At 41.7% G+C, this 19,342-nt stretch overlaps 1 protein-coding gene across 5 annotated transcripts in view; it reads left to right on the top strand.

Annotated features, from left to right (window-relative positions):
- Positions 1-2,799: 2,799 nt before the first annotated feature.
- ADGRF1 (adhesion G protein-coupled receptor F1) overlaps positions 2,800-19,342 on the top strand; it is a 48,192-nt gene continuing 31,649 nt past the window's right edge. For 2 of the 5 annotated variants that reach the window (XM_019986380.2, XM_070778074.1), the window contains exons 1-2: positions 2,800-5,225; positions 6,422-6,497. The gene's annotated coding sequence lies outside the window, so the exon portion shown is untranslated. Of the gene's footprint in view, positions 5,226-5,844; positions 6,498-17,220; positions 17,649-19,342 lie in introns of those variants that run through there. The other 3 variants (XM_070778076.1, XM_019986381.2, XM_070778075.1) reach the window with 3 other exon arrangements.

The following is a 19,342-nucleotide window of genomic DNA, read 5'->3' as shown; positions in this document are numbered from 1 at the left end:
GCCCACCAGGCTCCTCCATCCATGGGATTTTCCAGGCAAGAGTACTGGAGTCGGGTGTCATCGCCTTCTCCGTGCCAAACTTCTGGACAGAACAGCTCAGATTCTCGGAGGTTAGACCACGCCCTCCCCTCCCCTCACCTCCCCTGGGCGCTCCCGCTCCAGGCAACCTGAGCAGTTGTACCGGATTTTGTTAACAGGTGGCTTCTTGCACGTTGTGACTCTTGGCCGCTAGATGTCTCCCTATGCTTAAAGGACATTCTGAAGCCTTGGGGTCAACTTGTGTGCTCAGTAGCTCTGTCGTGTCCGACTGTTTGCGACCCCTTGGACTGTAGCCAGCCAAGCCCCTCTGTCATGGGATTTCCCAGGCAAGAATACTCCAGTGGGTTTCCATCTCCTACTTTAGAGGACCTTCCCAACCCAGGGATTGAACCTGTGTCTCATGCTTCACAGGCAGGTGGCTTCTTTACCACTGAGCCACCTGGGAAGGCCTGGAGTCAACCTATGGTTTGGTAAAAAGAAGCAATTCTTAAGTAAAAAAGAATGCCTTAATCTCAGGTCACAGCTTCTACAGATATTCGTTCTCTTGAGGAAGCCGAAGACAGCCACAATGTCAAAGAAAAAGTGCCCAGGGACAGAATCAGATTTATTTTGTTCTGGGAGAACTTTTCATCCTCAGAAATGCACCCCTGGGGACAATGAAACGACAGTCTGTTGGATTTTTTGCCTCTAATCTAACAGATTCACAACTGTTCTCCATCTCTGTGGTGTTACTTTACTCTGCTGCTTCAGCGGGTGGAGAAATACATCTTACTGTTAAGGGTTTGAACTCTAGAACCTGTGTAGTAAAAGCAGAATTCAACTTGGAAAATGTATTAAGGCTTCCCAGGTGGAGCTAAAGGCAAAGAAACCACCTGCCAGTGCAGGAGACATAAGAGATGGGGTTTGATCCCTGAGTCAGGAAGATCCCCTGGAGGAGGGCATGGCAACCCACACCAGTATTCTTGCCTGGAGAATCCCATGGAGGAAGGAGCCTGGTGGCTATTGACCATCGGGTCACAGAGACAACTGAAGTGACTTAGCATACACACTTGTGTTAGTAGGAACTTCTTCACTGAGCCTGCCAGGTGCTCGTGTGAATTCCTGAGCATCACATGAACACAAAGGATATGTTTTGGTGCCTGTGGTTGTATTTTTCATGTGCCTCATGAGGGTCTGTGGGGTCCAGTAAGGTGGGAGTACTTTCTTATTTTATTTTATTATTCTTTCTGCTGGCCGCACAGCTTGCCGGATCTTAGTTCCCTGACTAGAGATTGAACCCGGGCCCTGGGAGTGAAAGCCCCAAGTCCTAACCACTGGCCTCTCAGGGAATTCCTTTCTTTTTTTTTTGGTGCTGTATAATTCTCACTGTAAAGACAGGCTGAGTAGGGGGTAAAAAGCTCAATACTTTTACAGTCCATGGCTCTCTCTTCTCAGTGTTATCTCTGACATTCAAATATAGTACATTCTGAACTGATTAAGGGCAGTGGTTAGAAGATTTCCTGACTGTTGAATTTACCCAGGGCCTTGAATTTAATGACTCTTGAAGCTACTTGAATAAAATGAAACTGTGGATTCTGTGGGGTCTTGGTGGCTCTCCAACTGATTGTGGAAAGTTCGGATGGTAAGAACGCTGTGTCTCGTTAGTACCTGAGACAACCTTGCCTTTACCTTTCGTTGGGTTCTTTTGCAAGCGTTGGGCACCTCTCTGTGTATTTCTCGTATGTCTTTAAGAAGCAATAGAGGTTCAGAAAATAGACTCTGAAGTCAGGTTGTGTTCCTCTCGTAGCCCATCATTTCCTTAACTGCTCTGTGCCTCTGTTTCCTCATCTGTAAAATGGGGATGTTAGTGGTTCCTGCCTCACAGAGTGCTGAGGATATAAAAGCACGTGGAAATGACTCAGAAGAGTCCTTGGAATATGATTAGTGTGCAGTAAAAACAGCTGATTCTCAACGCTTGACAGTTCATCTCATTTTCTCCTTTGCTGTCTAGGTCAATTTCCAGGTTTTTGATTGTTACACTTGTCTCTTATGTGATTGGGAGAAGTTCCTATAGTTGTTCAAACTCTTTCCTTGTTTACTTCAATGTTTTCTTTTTTTAAATTGTATTTGTTTGGCTGTGTCCAGTCTTAGTTGCAGCACGTGGGGTCTTCACTGAGTCACTGAAGATCTTTCCATGCAGTGTGCAGGCTCTCTAGTTGTGGCGTGCGGGCGCAGTAGATGTGACTCACAGGCTTAGTTGCTTCAAGGCAAGTGGGATCTTCCCAACCAGGGAAGGAACCCTGGTCCCTTGCACTGCAGGCCAGATTCTTAACTACGGGACCATCAGGGAAGTCCAAATGTCCTTTATGTTAATGCTAAATAGCAATACTATTATTTTGCAATAACATCACCCCCCCACAACAGTTTCTCATAAGTCACATTGACCAAGTTTTGTCCTCAGACAGTCTAATAAGTCCCCATCTGCCTCTCTTTAAGTCCTAGTTCTGAGTGGTAAGAGACTACATCCATTTTGATTGTTTTGCCATATTTGTAAGAATTACCATATTACTCACTGTAATTTACATTTTATAATCAACTCTTCCCTTATTTATTCCTCCTTTCAGGTTTTTTTTTTTTTTTTTTTTTTTGTATAATTATACCTGAATCTCTTTTAAATTGCATTTAACCCTTTCACAATTATGGAATAAAGCCACGGGAAACAGTTCAGGCCCTCTCCCTCCCTTGAATCACCATATCATTTAAGGTGGCCCATTTAAGCTCTGCCCCTGGATCAGAGCTTCTCAGAAACCAAGTTCAAAGGATATCCAGCATATCAGATGGATGGACGCTGCTTGGCATGGGTTCATATCCTTCGTGGGTCCACCTGCTGATTCAATTAAGATACTGTCTCAGACTCACAACTGCCTCTCCAGGAAGGTTTGTTGAGGTCAGAAGAATTAGATAACTAGTTCTGATAACACGATTCTGTTTGCCATTTCCTTTTTCCCAGACTTCAGGTTTACTGCTGTTTATTCCTGTGACTCTGCTCTTTTGCTGGAAATGAAGCCATCAGACTGTTCAGGAAACCAACACAAATAGATGGAGTTAGAAGGCCTGATGCTCTTCCTCAGCCCCCTGTCTTCCTTCTTGCTCTTCTTCAGCATTTGTAAGATGCTTGAGCCAGCCTCGCCAAGGAAGCTCTGTGGTCAAGACCACCAGAGAAAAGGAAAATGGAGAGTTGACCAAATGGACCAAACCACATTTGTTTAGCTGCCTTTGTAGCATCAGGTGAACAACCTTGTTTCTGCTTCATAGGTTAGTGTGTGAGATTTGGGGGCAGAAGGAGCATTGCAGTCACACCAGAGCAGCAGTGTTTTCATGACTCTGCCTTTGAAGAGGGTGGCTCTTCTTGGGTTCATAACAAAGACGTGTCATACATGTCACCTCAAGGCTCACACTATGCTTCTTCCATTTTCTTTTTGTTCTCTGCAGTGACAGAGGCACCCCATCCCCTAACCAGGAAATATTGAAAAATTCAGCATCGCGTGTGTTAACAAATTATTAGGAGGAAGCTACAAGGGGTGATTAAATGGTTTGGTGGTGAGTCATTGTAGTGAGAAGCACACCCTCTTTGACATGCCTGAGTGCCCAGTTGCTCAGTCATATCTAACTCTTTGCGACCCCATGGACTGTAGCCCACCAGACTCCTCTGTTCATGGGATTTTCCAGGCAAGAATACTGGAATGGGTTGCCCTTTCCTCCTCCAGAGGATCCTCCTGACCCAGGGATCAAACTTGAATCTTCTGGAGCTCCTGCATTGGCTGGCAGATTCTTTTGACACAACCTAAATATTGGGCCTCCTATGATCACCTTCTATCAAATATAGAATTGCCTATTAAACACATTCATTTATTTGGATTCAGAGTGTCACCAGAATCAATGTACTCGTGAAACCACTGGTGTTTACTAGATGCTTAATTTTCTTGAAACAGTAAGCCCCCTGTATAGTGAAGCTTCTACTTGCAGATTTTCAAAGATGCATTGAAATGTAGGTTCCATCAACATCAGATGTGAGTGAAATTGCAGCTTGCCCTCTGTTTCCTATTGCCGATGATCCTTCAGCTCTACCATCTCCCACCTCCCCTTCCTCCTCCAGTCAGTAATTCTTCTTGCCGGTTCACTTGACACCAGCCCATGTATGCCAGCTGTTGTTCTGTATTACTGTGTTTTTCCAAGATACAATACTGTAAGACTAAAAGTGTTTTCTTAATTTTTTTATGCGTTATTTGTGTGAAAAGCATTATAAACCTATTACAGCACAGTACTGTATAGTCAGCTGTGTTAGCTGGGGACCTAAGCTAACTTTGTTGGACTTACAAATGCACGTTTGGAATGGAACTCATTCATATGTAGGAGACTTACTGTATCTGCTAAATGAAACCATTTCTTTGCTCTAAGAAACAGTAGGGGTCCTTTTGGTTGTAGGGCTACGCACCAGTGCCTAGGAAGTTGCTGGGCTTCGTGGCACAAAGAGCTGGAGGTGAATAACAGCTGTCATCGGAGCCACCAGCCCTCACCATGCCAAGTTCCATGCTGATTGATCGCTTTTTATCTGTTCACTCTGCCACTGTTTCCTTACCTCTTCCCCTCCCCCTCCACCCAATTCTACTGCTACTTTCTCCCTAAGTAATTAGTAAATATTAGCCTCATTTTATAAACACTGAGATATCAGTGACATAAGTGTGCCTACAAGCTCTTGCATTTTAATACAGACAAAAGGAAATGGCAGCACTGAACTGAAAAGATGGCATCTGATCCTAGAACGTTAGGCATTGGATTAACCAAAGGAGTGCATACAGGTCTAGAAGACCTTGACTCTTTGTATTCAATGAATATTTGGTCTCCACTTACCACTGATGCATCTCCAAAACAGGCAAAACCCTGCTGAAAAGGCATGTGAAGAGAAGGGGATTAACTTGACTATTATGACATCAGCTCTATTCCACCCAGGCTAGTGGGTGACACAGGAGGGATGGTTGATGCCCTTGAAAAACTGGGGGTTGGCAGAATGGCTTCGTTCTCTCGTCAACTCTTCCACTGAACCAGATCCAGGCCCAGTCATGAAGAGCAAGGATGTGGACCAAGTGGCCAAGCTGTTGTTGGAAACGAGAAGATCACATTGAGGTTCAGCCTGCTTGGCACTGAAGGTCAGTCTTCAACTTGAAATTATGGACCTTGATAATTTGGGGAATATTGTTCTCTCCAAAAAAAAGAGATTTCTATTAGATTTTAGTGCTCCAAAGACCTTTTTGTTCTTCCTGAGAAAGTATATATTTCCTCTCTTCTGATAATAAGAGCAGTCTACCAGACTAGCTTCCTCTTTTCCTTGCTAGGAAGCTCTGTTCATAGAGTTAAGCTTTCAATTTACAAAACACAGCAACTACCTAGTAGGTTTTTATTTACATTCTTTCTCTTAGTTGATGCTCTACTTTTATAGTTTCTCTTTTGAATATTCCATATACATATATATATATATATAGTTTGTGTATAGAACTATTACAGTTTAAATTTCTTTATGTCTATTCTAATGTAATTTTATTTTAAGTGTTAGTATTGTAAGCTGCCTCAAATCATTTGTAAGTTACACAGTGACTTAGAGTCACCTACCTCAAATTATTGGTAATTGTGAAGTGTTAGTTTTCAACTTGGATGGGAGAAAGAAACTTATGAAAGAAGTTAACAAGGTTTAGCATGAGGTTTTCTAAGGACAAACAACATACTGAAAGCATTTGCCCTGTGCGTACATGCCAGGGCTCTCCTTTGCCCACCTTCATTCTGTAGTATTTCAAAGAGAAGTCTGAGGTGGCTTCATCTGGGAAAGTAGCAGGCCAATTATTCAGTGTTGCGCAAGAAAATCAGAAAAGGAGAAATAATATCTGTCTCTCTCCATACCCCACTGGTATGACCCACCTCTTCCCACCTGAAATTTACACACGGAGGGCTGCATTCCTTCCGCTTTATGAGGTATGACCCTGGGTGTCCCGAGGCTGGTTGTGGAAGCTGGACAGAGTGACACTGTGAAACACACCAATCGAGGACAGAAGTGTCCTGCATTGCCCTGGAGCATTTTCCTCCCGTTTCCCCTCCATGATTTCTGTCTGCTGGGAGAATTGTTAGGTCACGGGCTCTGATTTCCTTCCTCTTACCAGGCCTGATAGGGACTCTAAGTGGGAGGAAGAGTCAACAGAAAGGTATTTTTCTCTTCCTTATTGAAGCGGGTGTGTTCTGGGCTTGTCTGCCTACAGGGTAGCAATGTGCTACAGGAGTTACCAGTAAATCAGTGGCCTGTACACATGCCAGCGAGCTGCTGTGGCTCAGCTATTTCGATTGTCTTTCCAAACAGAACAAGAAGTGATCAAGCCACGATTACCCCAGAGGAAGGGCTCCCGGGGGCTGTGATGTGAAGAGTGGAATCACAGGTAAGCCCCAATGCTGTGATTTGATTCCTTAGAACGTGTCTTAGCATCATCCTTACCACCTGTTAATCTGATTAGTTTTCAATAATTGAAACCCATATTTCAATATCCTGTTTCCTGAAGAAGGGTAACTAAAGGAATGGAGAGTGGAGAAAACAAGGAACAGATACAATCGAGTTCAGTTTCTTGGTAACTGTATAAATTGAGATGTTATGTGAGTCTCAGGCTCAAGGTTGTTGATTCAAAGCATAACCTTCTCTCTATCGATTTCAAGACAGTACCCCTTCTTCTTGGGGGGTGGTGTCTGGGAGGTGGATTGACTGAAATAAAGAAAGCTTCACCAAGGGTAATCGTACAAACACAGTCCATTGTGCCATCTAAGAAGATCAAGTTTATTTTCACTTTAGGATGAATTAGTTTAAGATTTGACCTAATTGGTATATTTCCAGGAAGTATTTCCCAATTTAACTTCTTTGGGCCCTGAAAAATCCACAAACTGATGTTTTTAATTACTTCCTAGTCTCTCTCCCTCAAATAAGTACAAAGTGACCCGTTATATTTTCTGACAAGCCTTGAAACGTAGTCATTTTTCTCTTCCTTTTTCTTCTTTTTCATGAAGAATCCATGTATGAAAGCCTGCTAGTCTATGTAATTCATCCATGCCAGAGACTAAATCATGGGAAGTTACCAAAGGAGGTATGGAAGGAAGGTCAGGCTGCAGAGGTGCGGGGAAATGATAACTTTGGCATTTCCATGGACAAATCCATTAAATCAAACCTGGTAATAACACACGGTAGGCTGCAGATTACAGAGTCAAGGGAAGTAACAAAAAAAGATTAAAATACATTTTGTAATTTATCAGAGTACTAACACAAACCTTTTGCTATGTTTTTAATAAAACACCACTAATTACTCAAACATAACCCAAATTTAAAAGGATCGTATGTTATACGATCACATAGAGTACTTTGTTCAACCATCGGTGGTTTAATCACTAAGTTGTGTCTGACTCTTGCAACCCCATATTGTAGCCTGCCAGGCTCTTTTTCCCATGGGATCCTCCAAGCAAGAAAACTGGAGTGGGTTGCCATTACCAAGCGGCATAATCTTGAGCAAATTATTCAGCTTTTCTTGTTCTAGTTATTTAATGTGAAAATAGTAGCCATGAGCATAAAGTGTTAAAATTGGAGCATGAACATGTTGAGTCTAAGAGGCTTGACTTGCACAGACTCCTATTTAATGCATGACCACAAGTTGATGTAAATTTTTGCTGACATGCCTCATAGGTACATATATCTTGCTTCTCTACAAACACAGTGTATTCCTTTACTCTTTTTTAAAAACAGGGGCAGGGTTCTCATGAAAGGTTTATGTCTTGTTGTGCTGAGGGCGAGGGGGCTCGGTACTTTGGTATCTATGTGCCCTCTGATGTCATTCGTTCTGCAATTAAAGAGACAGACATATCCTCTTAGGAAAAGTAAATGAACACATTCATTCAAACTAGGGTGTCAGTGACTTTTTTGAGCACTTTCAGTTCAGTCAGTTCAGTTGCTCAGTCGTGTCCGACTCTTTGTGACCCCATGGACTGCAGCACGCCAGGCCTCCCTGTCCATCACCAACTCCCGGAGTTCAGCCAAACTCATGTCCATTGAGTTGGTGATGCCATCCAACCATCTCATCCTCTGTTGTCCCCTTCTCCTCCCACCTTCAATCTCTCCCAACATCAGGGTCTTTTCAAATGAGTCAGCCCTTCGCATCAGGTGGCCAAAGTATTGGAGTTTCAGCTTCAACATCAGTCCTTCCAATGAACATTCTCCCTTAGGATGGACTGGTTGGATCTCCTTGCAGTCCAAGGGACTCTCAAGAGTCTTCTCCAACACCACAGTTCAAAAGCATCAATTCTTCAGTGCTCAGCTTTCTTCACAGTCCAACTCTCACATCCATACATGACTACTGGAAAAACCATAGCCTTAACTAGATGGACCTTCGTTGGCAAAGTAATGTCTCTGTTTTTTAATATGCTGTCTAACTTGATCATAACTTTTCTTCCAAGGAGTAAGCATCTTTTAATTTCATGGCTTCAGTAACCATCTGCAGTGATTTTGGAGCCCCCCTCAAAAATAAAGTCTGTCACTGTTTCCACTGTTTACCCTTCTATTTCCCATGAAGTGATGGGACCAGATGCCATGATCTTAGTTTTCTGAATGTTGAGCTTTAAGCCAACTTTTTCACTCTCCTCTTTCACTTTCATCAAAAGGCTCTTTAGTTCTTCTTTGCTTTCTGCTATAAGTATGGTGTCATCTGCATATCTGAGGTTATTGATATTTCTCCTGGCAATCTTGATTCCAGCTGGTGCTTCTTCCAGCCCAATGTTTCTCATGATGTACTCTGCATAGAAGTTAAATAAGCAGGGTGACAATATACAGACTTGACATACTCCTTTCCCTGTTTGGAACCAGTCTGTTTTTCCATGTCCAGTTCTAACTGTTGCTTCCTGACCCGCATACAGATTTCTCAAGAGGCAGGTCAGGTGTTCCCATCTGTTGAAGAATTTTCCACAGTTTGTGGTGATCCACACAGTCAAAGGCTTTGGCATAGTCAATAAAGAAGAAACAGATGTTTTTTCTGGAACTCTCTTGCTTTTTTGATAATCCAACAGATGTTGGCAATTTGACCTCTGGTTCCTCTGCCTTTTCTAAAATGAGCTTGAACATCTGGAAGTTCACAATTCACGTATTGCTGAAGCCTGGCTTTGAGAATTTTGAGCATTACTTTACTAGCGTGTGAGGTGAGCGCAATTGTGCGGTAGTTTGAGCATTCTTTGGCAATGTCGTTCTTAGGGATTAGAATGAAAACTGACCATTTCCAGTCCTGTGGCCACTGCTGAGTTTTCCAAGTTTGCTGACATATTGAGTGCAGCACTTTCACAGCATCATCTTTTAGGATTTGAAATAGCTCAACTGGAATTCCATCAGCTCCACTAGCTTTGTTTGTAGCGATGCTTCCTAAGGTCCAACTAACTTCGCATTCCAGGATGTCTGGCTCTAGGTGAGTGATCATATCATCCTGATTAGCTGGGTTGTGAAGATCTGTTTTGTATATAGTTCTTCTGTGTATTCTTGCCACCTCTTCTTAATATCTTCTGCTTCTGTTAGGTCCATACCATTTCTGTCCTTCATTGAGCCCATCTTTGCATGAAATGTTCCCTTGGTATCTCTAATTTTCTTGAAGAGACCTCAAGTCTATCCCATTATAATGTTTTCCTCTTTCTTTGCACTGATTACTGAGGAAGGCTTTCCGAGCACTTTGGTTTGGTGCAAGCATGAACTGGAAGAAGCAATAGGGTACCGGGTATGGAAGGATGTGAGCCATGGCTGGGGTGTGTCCCCAGGGTGAACAACTCAGAAAGTAGAGGAACGGCTTCTCCACAACAATGTCACTGAATTCACAGTTTTGCATAAGGCCACTCATGTGGGCTTCCTCAGTGGTAAAGAATCCACTTGCCAATGCAGGAGATGGGGGTTGGATCCGTGAGTTGGGAATATCCCCTGGAGAAGAAAATGACAACCCATTCCATTATTTTTGCCTGGCATATCCCATGGACAAAGGAACCTATAGTCCATGGAGTCACAAAAGTCCATGGGATCACAAAAGAATCGAATATGACTTAGTGACTAAACAAACGAGAACACCTTATGAAACCACAATCTACCCAATCTAAACATATGTCTTTGCAATTTTCAAAATATTGTTCTCTTTCAAATTATTGTTCTCTTTCTAAAGATTTTTGGCAGGGAATACCCATAGTTACATAGATTGTGTTTGAGCAGAGATGTGCTCACAGGATGTCAAGGCCTTCAAAGTTCTGGACTGGCTACATGGTCTTAATAGCTGTGAAAATAATCTAGGAACCTAGAAGGATGGTGCAAAAGATGTAAAGCATCACCCTCTCTCCCATGCCCAGCTGGTTCTAGTCTTGCTGAATTCCACCACTGCAGTACAGAAAACCAGAGGAAATGTGGGGAGGGGGGCCTCTTACAGCACCCCACTCCCCAGCAAGCCACAGAGAATCTCATAGAAGCTCCAGTTCAATGGCAGATGAAAACCTGGGCTCAGGCATATCAGGACAAATATCCATAAGAATTAACAAGTGTGAAATTGCCCTAGCATTTTCTAGAGTTATTGTAAATCTCCTGTGCATGGTCAGTTAAGTGAATAAAATCCAAAAAGGCGAACAGACATGAAAAAAATGCAAAATATAGTTAAATTTTGTTGATGAGGATGATCTAGTCCTCATAGTCTCTGGGTTCTCAGTGCAAATGTCAGTTTTTAATCTTCAGAGGCCCACAGACAGTGGAAATTGTTGTTTTGCTTTAAAGAAGGTCTTTTGGAACAAAGACTTTATTTAAATAAAGTCTTGAAAATAATTTCTTTATCATTTGCCTCTTCCTCATAAGATAAAATTTTAAAAAAATCTGGTCATAAGGGTTCCTCTATTATTTAGGGATAAGCAGACATTTACTATAAAAATGTGGTATTAGGACTGGTTCACACCTGCAGCGTTTTGGGTAAAGAGACTTTGGATTAAGCAGATTATATTTTCCATGAAAACCTTTCAGACTTTTTGTTTGTACTTTAGCCCAGTTTTGCTTGATGACATTCCTGTGCTTAATTGCGTAAGAGTATCAGGTTAATTCTTCCTAATAAGACACTTAACGATACAGTTCTTAGGCATATAACATAACACTCTTCTATGCTGTTGACCAAGATGCCAATTAAGCAAGTAACTAGCAAAAGAAAAGACAAAGACAGCATAGAATTTTAAAAATATTCAGGTTAGAGTTTTATGATGACAGTATGTACCTTTAAAACGGATAAAGATTTTTCCAGGTGGTCTTAATAAAGAATGGTTCCGTCGAGAAATGTAGCTGGGATAGCTAACTATTCATTTAGAGGAAAAGGAAAGGAAAGCCCTTGTTGTTGTTTAGTCGCAAAGTCATGTCCGACTCTTTCGTGACCCCATGGATTGTAGCCCACCAGGCTCCTCTGTCCATGGGATTTCCCAGGCAAGAATCTTAGAGTGGGTCACCATTTCCTCTTCATGGGGATCTTCCTGACCCAGGAATTGTACCCTTGTCTTCCACTTGGCAGGCGGATTCTTTACCACTGAGCCACCTGGGAAGCCCCAAAGCCCTATTTTATACCAAAACCTAAAATAACTTCAGGAAGGTTGAAGATGTAAATGTGTATAACAAACAAACAAACGAACTTGCCTAAAGAAGTGTGAGAAGTAAATATAAGAGGATATTTTTTTTTACCATATTTGCATAGAAAAATTTTTTTAGCATGACCCCAGGTTTAAAATCCATAATGGAAGAGATTGACAGATGTGATTCCATGAATGTTTTAAACTTTTGTGCTGAACAGGACAACATAAAAAGTTATGAGACCACAGACAAATGATGGGCAAATGTTTATAACATGAGTGACAAAGAGCTGATATCCATGCTATGATGAGCTCCTAAAAGCAGCTGTTAAGATAAAAGTGAACATTTCAATAGAAACACTTGATATAAAGACTTAAATAGTCAAACCAGAAAAATACATATAAATGGCCAATGAACATCTGAAAAAATGTTTTATTTTATTAATAATCAAAAGCCTAGAAATTAAAACAATTAGAGTAAAATTTGCCAATTAGTTTGGCAAGCATTATAACCATGTTGGGGCCAGTGTGACGAAACAGGCATTTCTACACTGTACCAGGGACTATAACTGGGTACAAACGAGAAGGCTCATTTGGCCATGTCTATCAAAACTCAAAATAATCTGGAATGAAGGATGAACAAGAAAAAGGTTAATAGAAGTGACGTTTAAGACAGATTATAGGAGTCTAAATAACAAATTTACCATGATAATGTGTTTGCTTTTCATCTGTACATAATGTGAAGGTGTTTTAGTTTTGAATTGGCATGGTATTTGCAGGATAGGCAGAATGCCAGGCAACTGGTTTTATTTATAGAAAAATCATTTGAGGAAATATAATTGTAAAATAGGCTTTTACTTACTAGGAAATTGTGATGAAAATACTGTTAATACGGTTAGGGAAACTTATAGAATGAGTATTTTTTGGTAGATTTGAAACAAGGTTTATCAATGTGAGCACTGAATGAGAAGTCAGATATTGTTTTACTCATTTAAAAACAGATCACACAAGAACAGTTTGTAAAAGCTTTAATCTGACCTTTCACCCTTGAAGACCCCACAAAGCCTGTTCTGTAGGTTCTTCCCAGTAGGCCTGATGAATTGTGTTTTCACTCTTGAAGAGTTAGGTTTCCTTGGATACAAAATGACATTCACATTTGTTAGGAACATAGCTTTGAAACATACATTCTTCTTTTTCTTGTACAAAGAGAGCTTAACTGAGCTACCTGTGAAAACAGCACAGTCATCTCTAACAGCCATCTTCAAATTGGTCATCAGTGGTCTGACCAACATCGTCTCAGTTGTTTGGGGTATGGTTAATCTTTAGTTCCAGGTCCATTTGTTTCCATTTCCTTGCAGCCAGTTACTGAAACTGTGGCAGCTCGTGTCCTGGGTACAGTCTGGTCATCATGTAGTTAACTTCTCCCACCCCGTGTTTTAATATCTATGAGACAGCTCACAGGATATGGCTCTGAATATTATCTATAGACCTTGAGAAAGAACTAAAGGTCTTTGCCTATGCTTAATGACTGTATTATTATTATTTAGTCTCCTTTGACTCTTTTTCTTTGTTTCAGCATTTCTCTCTTTTATGATTATTCTTTGACTAAAGTTTTCCACAGACAAAAGGCAGGCAGAGAACATGCAGGGCAAGGACCATAGGGTCCTGCTCCGTTTCACAGGGAGCTCAGCTCGGTGTTCTGTTTTGACCTAGATGAGTGGATGGGGGAGGAACGGAAATGGGTTTCAGGAGGGAGGGGATATATGTGTACATATGGCTGAGTCACTTCGTTGTACAGCAGAAATTAACACAACATTGTAAAGCAATTACACTCAAATTTTAGAAAAACCATGGCCCAAGCAATAAAATGAACCGGGCCCAGAGTCTAAGAGAAATATGAGGTTCTTTAGGGAGAGAAATTTAAGGAAATCAAAGATAGTCTTTTTATTTAGAATTTAGGTTTACTCTTCTCATTTTATACAAGTGTGAAGCCAAAATAATTCCCACTTAATTACCAAAATAATCAAAGACATACATATGAAAGCTTTTTGTAAATTAGAAAGAATTATCCTTACTTCTTCTTATGTAACTATCCCCTCCCTTGAGTGTTATTCAGGTACTTTTTTTCAAGTAAACAGTCCAAGAGGAAGCTCAAGTTTTCTGGGCTTTACTGATTGTCAGTAGGCAAAATCAAGCGGGAGAAGATGGCAAATAATGACCGGGGGATTCCAGGAGGGCTGGGTCCCCATTGCTAAGCTTAAGTCTTGGCTGCAAGAAAGAGCTTGGCACCTCCTCTGGAATGCCATTAATCATGTTTTAAGGGCTTGGTGGTAACTTGTGCGCTACTGAACCGTGAGTGACAGGAGAAAATCTTCAGTTACAGGGGGTTGGAATAGACCCAACCCTTGAGGCTGGCAGTCAGGCTTTTTACAGCAGAATAGAGCTAGACTCGTCTATGAGAAATAAACCAGAAGTATTGGGTGATGAGTTAAGAACAACAAGTCATTCTGTATCTCTTTGCCAATGCAGGCAATGTAGAAGACTCGGGTTCGATCCCAGTGTTTGGAACATGCCCTGGAGGAGGAAATGGCAACCCACTGCAGTAGTCTTGCCTGGAAAATTCCATGGACAGAGGAGCCTGGCGGGCTACAGTCCATAGGGTCGCATAGAGTCTGACAAGACTGAGCACTCTCGCAACTCTTTTAAGAGATAAATGAATTAAAAAAAAAACACAAAAAAAACACCAGAATCCATATGAGGAGGGAGCAGACAGCTGAGCTATGATGACAGCATCAGCAACAGGAGAAATGCTCTCTAGTTGAATGGCAAAGGACACAGGACTTGTAAAAAAAAATATTTCTTAATTTTTGAAGGAACAAGGATCAGGGAAGAAATAGGGTCTTAAGCTGGACTCTGAAAGGAGATCCATTCAGTGAGCCATCGGAAATTTAAATAGGGACATTGGAGGAGAGAAACTCAAGCAATGCAGCAGCTGTTTTCAAAAGTAGATCTGATCATGGTTCTTGGAGTTTCCCCAAGGGGGTGGAGCTACGATGAGCAAACTCCCTGCCTAGGAAATTGGGGAGAGCGATTGGACAAATTAAAGCTTTGCAGATTGGTGAAGTGTCCCAAGGGAAAGGCCAGCTTAACTAAGTAGGTTCTTTTATCTCTTCCAGCCTTGGGAGTTCTTAAAACACCCCACTGCTATTCTCATCCTAAGAACTTAATTATAAGTAGATTCTCAGCTCACCTTAAAAGATGTTCAGGAATGATAATAACTAGAGAAAATAGGACTGCTGCTACTGCTGCTGCTAAGTCACTTCAGTCGTGTCAGACTCTGTGTGACCCCATAGACAGCAGCCCACTAGGCTCCTCTGTCCCTGGGATTCTCCAGGCAAAATTACTGGAGTGGGTTGCCATTTCCTTCTCCAATGCATGAAAGTGAAGTCGCTCAGTCGTGCCTGACTCTTAGCGACCCCATGGACTGCAGCCTACCTAGAGTCCAGTAAAAAAAAAAAAAAAATTAATCTCTCCAAGCTCAGATTCAGTTACTGATAGGCACTAATGTAAAGAATAACTACATAAATGGTATATACATAGAAACTGTGAAATGCGCATATAATAATGAAATCTGAATGAGAACAGTTCTGAGTGCATCTTATTTTCTTGCTTACTTTAGGGAAGAGGAAACTGAGTCCAGCAAGAGTTCTTTTTAGCTTGCACAAATTCTAGCAGAAAAAGGACAAAGTTGAGGTTAGGGTCTAATTCATCTAGGTTTTTTCCGACCAAGTTTATTAAATATTAACATACTAAAAACATGCTAATATATAAAATATGTGTTTAAATTGTACTGGGGAGACAACACAGACACTCACTGAAATTTTAAATATCTTTATAGTCCTTCCAGAAGTTAGTCTAGCTCAAAAAAAATGACCAAACCACCAAATATTTTTCCAAGTGTGATGCATTGGTTATCTTTTTTGTTTCCCGCCTATATTTCCACCTGGCTTCTCTACTGTATCTGCCTATTGAAAAACACGAAGACATTCTCAAAGGCAAATGGCTCAGGGATTCCTATACAAAGGCAGATCCCAATGAAAACATGACCGAAAACTCATAAAAAAAGAATAAAATGAAAACAAGGTTTGGCAAGTTCTCACCTGTTAACCAGTTCTATTTGAATCATAATTTTTTTCATATCCCAGTTAGAGATCTGCTCTTCCCGTGTGTGTGTGTGTGTGTGTGTGTGTGCACGCGTGTGCACAGGCGCATATGTGTGCATGCACATGAGTTCAAGGCAGAGAGGAGGATGACGATTCTACTGGGAATTCTTTTATTTATAGAGGGAGAAACACAATCCCATAAATACTGATGCCAGGAAAGCCGCCCGAGTTCAGTTCTGCCTAAGAATAGATTATTGCTAAAAATTCTGGAAACTGCAGGTGAGAGCAGTCCCAGTTCAGCACCACTGTTGATAAGGAGACAGCTGTTGACATAAATAAATGAAATCTGATCCATAAATATATAACTGGAAGACTGAGAAGACAATGGGCAGCTGTCTCCAGAAGCATAATAGCAAATGCTAATGATTGTTCTCCAAAAACTGAAGGACAAGGATTATCAGGAATGAATTCAGTTGAATGAATTCAAGGAAGTGAAGGGGGTCCCACTATGGCCAAGCCTTCGCATGGATGCCAGGGCCGACACAGCTGTAGGTCAGGTATCACTGACCCCCAGCGAGGTGTGATGTAAACAAACACACACGCTGATGACAACAACAGCTCCTCATCTGTGGCAAGGACACATGGATTCTGAGAACTTGTCTTTTTTTTTAAATAATCAAGACACTTCCAACTGAGAAGGAAGTGCTGAAAATACCATAGGGCTTGCCTCTAGTGAGGGCAAATTTAAGTAGGATTTAAGATTACGCCTCCTCAACACATGGAGAAGGAAATGGCAACCCACTCCAGTACTCTTGCCTGGGAAAATCCCACAGACAGAGGAGCTTGGTGGGCTATAGTCCATGGGATCCCAAAAGAGTCACACACGACTTAGTGACTAAACAACAACTCCTCAACACACACACACACACAATTAAACATCTTTAGAATCAGTTAACTCAGTTATTGTAAACAAGTATTTTTACTTCCTTGAAGCTTGAATCCCTCCATTGATACCGTGCTGGGCATCAGGAGTACCAGGAGTACCTTTTATTTGCTTAGTTAATTTGACTCAGATTGAAGTCAAATTCTGAAATAATCCAACAAGTTACTATGGAAACTGGTGGTGAGATTGAAATGCTAGTTGTGCTAATATTAGCACCTATCAATCATTGAGGCTCACCATCTGCTGGGCATTGCTCTAGGTTTTCTATATGCAATTACTCATTCAATTCTCTAAAGAATCTCTGAATTTTATTCAACTTTCCCCATCTTATAGATGAGCAAACTGAGGCATAGAAAGACTAAGAAAGTGTCAAAGGGCATCCAGTTAATAAATGTCAAAGCCGGGATCTGAATCCTAGGCAGGCTAACCACAGAGCCTGTTTTGACCCATGCACCTTGAGATATCCATATCTACGATTACTTGTCAAATATAGGATGCCCAGTTAAATTTTTAAAAATTTTTATTTATTTTTGGCTGTTCCAAGTCTTAGTTGCACCACACAAAATCTTGAGTTGCGGGATGTGGGATCTAGTTCCCTGACTAGGGATCACACCTGGGCCCTTGCATTGGGAGTGTGGCGTCTTAACCACTGGACTACCAGGGAAGTCCCTTAGTTAAATTTGAATTTCGAAAAAACAACAGTCATCCTGGACAATGAATAGTGTCCTAAATATTGTGTGGCCCATACCTAATACTAAAAATTATTCCCTATTTATCTGTAAGTCTTCCAACCCTACCCCAGAGGAAGCTGAGTGTACCAAGGAAGCAAAGAAACCATTTTGGTAAGTTGAAACTTTGGTCTCACACTCCAAAAGGAGAATTCAGATAACAGTATTAGCCTCAATTGTGGTTGTTCAGTCGCTCAGTTGTATCTGACTCTTTGAGACCCCATGAACTGCAGCAGGCCAGGCTTCCCCATCCTTCAATACCTTCCAGAGTTTGCTCAAACTCTTGTCCATTGAGTCGGTAATGCCATCCAACCATCTCATCCTCTGACACCCTCTTCTCCTCCTGCCCTCAATCTTTCCCAGCATCAAGATCTTTTCCAATGAGTCCGGTCTTTGCATCAGCTTCAGCTTCAGTCTTTCCAAATAGCCTTGGAATAGAACCTTTTTTTCTTCTCCTAGAAGTAGTTTAGCAAAACAGCTCTCAGAGCTGCCTAGGGGTCAGCCTCACTTGGGAAGCTTTAATAACACACATGGCAGACCCTGGTCTGTGTAAGATTTAGTAGATTTATGGTGGAATGGGGGTGCCTGTATTTTCAAATTGGCCCTGAAGTGTTTCCTTTTCTCCTTCTCAATGCCTCCCTCTCCTTTTCATAGTCTGGCTATTCATGATTGGCCTCTGGACCAGTGACTGGGAATCCCTGGTCTGAAATCCTGATTAAAGTTTCAGTTTACCATTTCTAACAAGTCCAAGGAGACAGAAAGCCCATGTTCCACCCTCCAGTGGGGGAAGAAGAGAGAATAAACAGGCCAAGAGGATAAGAGAGTTTCTTCACAACACTTGGAACTAATAACCCAGGCCTCCTCATGTTGGGTTTGCAGCCACAGGCCTGGGTGCCATATGCGAGAAAGAGATTTTTCAGAGAGAGAGAGAGAGAAATGGAGAGAAAGAGCCATGTGAGTGCCAAGCCTCCCACATGGAAGCAGGCCCTGGCACAAGAGAACAAGAGGAGATCATGTTAAAAATCATCCCTGGAAGTGGAGAAAAAGTGGGAAAGGAGCTAGAAAGAGCACCAGCTCCCTCTGCAATGTGACTTCACTTCAGGAAGGTACCGGAAAATTGGCTTAGCAGGATGTGGTAAATTGGAACTTAGGATCAGGGTTTCAGTTTAGCACGATGTGGCAGTTCACCAACAAATAAGCAATAACAACATGTGTATAAATAAAAACAAATAGAAAATATCCAAAGGACATAGGAAAAGGAGTTCTGTTTCACAAAACTGTTCAGCTATTTTACATCTATATGAAATTTCATTATGTATGAGTGTGTATATACACATAATACAGATATAGATAGACACGTTTTATTATGTATGTGTGTATCTATGTTAACATCCATATTTTTCTTTCTTTCTTTTTTTTAGTTGCTCAGTATGTCCAACTGCTTGCAATCCCCATAGACAGTAGCCCGCCAGGCTCCTCTGTCCATGGAATTCCCCAGGCAAGAATACTGGAGTGCGTAGACATTCCTTTCTCCAGGGGATCTTCCCGACCTAGGGATCAAACCTGGGTCTCCCGAATTGCAAGTAGATTCTTTACCATCTAAGCCACTGGTGAAGCCCCAATATAAATATGCGTGCATGCTGCTGCTGCTGCGACTAAGTCGCTTCAGTTGTGTCCGACTCTGTGCAAGCCTACGGATCATAGCCTGCCAGGCTCCTCAGTCCATGGGATTCTCCAGGCAAGAATACTGGCATGGGTTGCCATGCCATCCTCCAGGGGATATGCCTGACCCAGGGATCGAACCCACG

The sequence above is a fragment of the Bos indicus genome, chromosome 23 (assembly GCF_029378745.1).
Source record: "Bos indicus isolate NIAB-ARS_2022 breed Sahiwal x Tharparkar chromosome 23, NIAB-ARS_B.indTharparkar_mat_pri_1.0, whole genome shotgun sequence".
In the NCBI taxonomy this organism is placed as follows: Eukaryota; Metazoa; Chordata; class Mammalia; order Artiodactyla; family Bovidae; genus Bos; species Bos indicus.
This window is presented reverse-complemented; position numbering and strand designations above follow the sequence as displayed.